We start from the raw sequence: 3,372 nt of genomic DNA on the forward strand, positions 1-3,372 counted from the left end.
GAATTAGTATTGGAGAAATTAGACAACACCTCTACTGGATAGCCAAAATTACATCACTAATGAAAGACAGACTATTATTGTGTGCCTCCAGATGGGATATCCTGAGAGAGACACAACCTCAGCTATACAGTATTCCAGCCAAGAATGCATAACTTAAGTTTAAAAAAAGGAAGCATTGAACAAATACAAAATAAAGAATATTCTATGTTAAAAACAAATACAAAGCATCGGAGTGGGGCAATACACTCTTCAAGAATGTTAATGTCATAAAAGTTGTCTGTGGAAATATTCCAAATTAAAGGAGGTTGAAGACATGACAATTGAATACCTGACTGTAGACTGGATCCTGTCTTGGAGAGAAAAAAAGGCTATAAAGAACATCACTAAGTCAGCTGACTAGTTTGGAATATGGATGGTAGATTAAAGTATTATAAATTTATGAACTGTAAATGTATATGCTGTTGTTATGTAAGAGAATATTCCTATTTTTAGGAAATAACCACTGAAGTATTTAAGTGGTAAAGGACCATGATATTTAAAATTTACCCATGAAAGTTTCAGAAAAAGTTTCACATATATAATTCTATACATAGATATATAATTAAATATAAAGACACATGCATATATAAGTATATGTGTATGTACATATTTGTATACATATATATATACACATATATACATATAAAGAGAGAGAGGAGAGCAAATAAGGTAAATAATAAGAGGTGAATCTGTGTAAAGAGTATTCTCTGTATTATTTTTAGTTTTGCAACTCTTGAAAGTTTGAAATTATTTCCGAATAAGTTTTTTTGACCATGTAGTCTTTGTTCTTTACTCTGTAACTGTGGTAAATGACATTGCTAGATTTTTTAGATTCCAACTATCCTGCATATGTGGTATAAACACTCCTAAGATAGGTATGATGTTTTCCTTTTTAAAAAATGTATTTTTACTTTTTTAATTTATTTTTTATTGAAGTATAGTTGATTTACAATGTGTTAATTTCTGCTGCACAGCAAAGTGACTCAGTTATACACATATATACATTCTTTCTTATATTCTTTTTCATTAGGGTTTATCCCAGGATATTGAATGTAGTTCCCTGTGCTATACGGTAAGACCTTGTTGTTTATCCATTCTACATGTAATAGTTTGCATCTACTAACCCCAAACTCCGGGTCCATCCCTCCCCCTTGGTAACCACAAGCCTGTTCTCTATGTCTGTGAGTCTCTTTCTGTTTCATAGATAGGTTCACCTGTGACATATTTTAGATTCCACATATAAGTGATATCATGTGGTAGTTGTCTTTCTCTTTCTGACTTACTTCACTTAGTATGAGAATCTCTAGTTGCGTCCATGTTGCTGCAAATGGCATTATTTCATTCTTTTTTTATGGCTGCGCAGTAGTCCATTGTATTCCATTTATTCTTTTTTTTTTTTTTTTTTAGGATACAGCCATAATTTTATTACAAAACCATTCTTTTGGCATTAGTTGGTTACAGTGATAGCAAGATACTGTGAGTGTAGCAGAGCAGCTCTAATGTAACAATTGCATTCCCTGCTTTCTGAACCGAAATGTAAGTGACACATATCCTTTACATATGCATTACCTGCAAACATTAACCCTGCAAATCTTGACAGACACCGTTTAGGGGGAGTTGATGCTAAGGGGTTGCAGTAAATGTTGAAAGGCTACAGAAGTTCCTTTGGGGACTTCCTGTTTCTCCTCCCTCCCCTGAATTACTCTGCTTAACCAGAATCAAATTACTTAGAACTAGTCTGAATAGCAGCAGCACCCAAGGAGCATCACACTGAGTTCATGTTAAAAAGCAGTACCTGGGTAATGTACGTTTTACACCACAGGCAAAGGGAATGATCGCTCTGGTTTTTAACTCCTGCATTAGAGTCTCTTAGAAAAATAAAAGCATCCCATCAAGTCTTCTAGATGGTGTTATTGCTGTACATTTGTAGATGGGTCACTTTCTGTGCTGTGTTTGCTTTGAAGGGATCTTCCAATATATCTCCAATATTCCTTTCTTATAGTGTCCTTTTCTTTAGCTAGGATTTCACATAACTCTAATGCTTTATTAAGAATGTCCTCCTTGTTGTCGCATTGGTTTTCTAGCATGTCTTCATAGATGTCCACGAGAAAGGCAATTAGGGGGAACTGTGACTTGTTTGTAAATCAAGTAATTGATTTAACAGGTTGGGATACTTGGAAAGACAACGATCCTGCAAAATCCCTTTCAAATAGTTGCATGCACTTTCATTATGTGGTACTAGTTTGATCGTTTCCAGAGTGTACTGGACCTCTCTCTTCAATACAGCACGATCATTGTAGCCCGTGGTGCTAGAAATTACGAACTATCTTTGGTTCCAGACAGTTATTTCTCACATCCTCTTTGAGAAGTTGGTCTACATACTGCAGCTCATTATCACAGAAGTTAAAGTCCTGAATAACCCATTGTCGATGTTGCCAGGTGTGATAATTCTTTGCATCCTGATTAAGAATATCAGCAATAAACTTAAGCTCCTGAGATGGGTCTCTCAGCCATTCCATGAGCACTCGCCTGTGCTGCCAAACTTGATAGTTTTGGGGGCTGTTCCTCAATTATTGCCGTGATGTAGTTCATTTCCTCATGTAGATCCTTTTGAAGTGACTTTAAGAGAACTCTCCGAAAATACCACACTGTGTAATTGGCTGCATTTAACTCGATAGCATCTCTGGTTAGTTTAAAAGCCCGTTCACTTCTCTCGTCACGCTGCAGGACAGTCCGGAAATAATCATAAACATCTTGAAATTTTTCACTATAAATGATCTGGACCGCTGCATTGGGGCCATCATTCTGCAGCACTGGATCTCTATCAGCCCCTTCTGCCTTGTCCCTGTACAGGACATAGGTGGGCGAGTCCAGGCTCAGGAACCCTTCGTCCATAGGGGACGCCGCCGCCTCTTCTTGCGGCGGCTGGGGCGGCGAGGGATGCGGCTGGGGCGGCTGCGTGTCGGGCTGACCAGGCTCCCCGCCCCGCGCAGCCGCCCCGACGCTGTCGGCGGCCGCCATCTCTCCTCTGCCCGCCGCGGAGGAGGCGGCGGAGGCCCCGCCCCTATTCCATTTATTCTTATCAAAGGCAGACATTCCTATGGTTTGAATAGTGAAAAAGGTTTTCACACTTGTAAAAAAGAGCAGTCTCTTCCCCAGAGGGAATCACTTTCATCTCCTTTACCAGATTCTCTTAGTATTTATCTGTATTCTCCGAATGCAACGTTTGATTTTTCAATTTTAGGAGTTATCTACTGACTGCCACTGAGGAGAATGAAGATTTATATTTCCTACATCGTTTCTCCCTACATAAATAATCTTCCTAGTCTGCCT

General features: G+C 38.7%; 1 pseudogene; it reads right to left on the minus strand.

Annotated features, from left to right (window-relative positions):
• Positions 1-1,807: 1,807 nt before the first annotated feature.
• Positions 1,808-3,060, minus strand: LOC132355315 (protein farnesyltransferase/geranylgeranyltransferase type-1 subunit alpha-like; annotated as a pseudogene).
• Positions 3,061-3,372: the final 312 nt, after the last annotated feature.

This window comes from Balaenoptera ricei, chromosome 20 (genome assembly GCF_028023285.1).
Source record: "Balaenoptera ricei isolate mBalRic1 chromosome 20, mBalRic1.hap2, whole genome shotgun sequence".
NCBI classification, from domain to species: domain Eukaryota; kingdom Metazoa; phylum Chordata; class Mammalia; order Artiodactyla; family Balaenopteridae; genus Balaenoptera; species Balaenoptera ricei.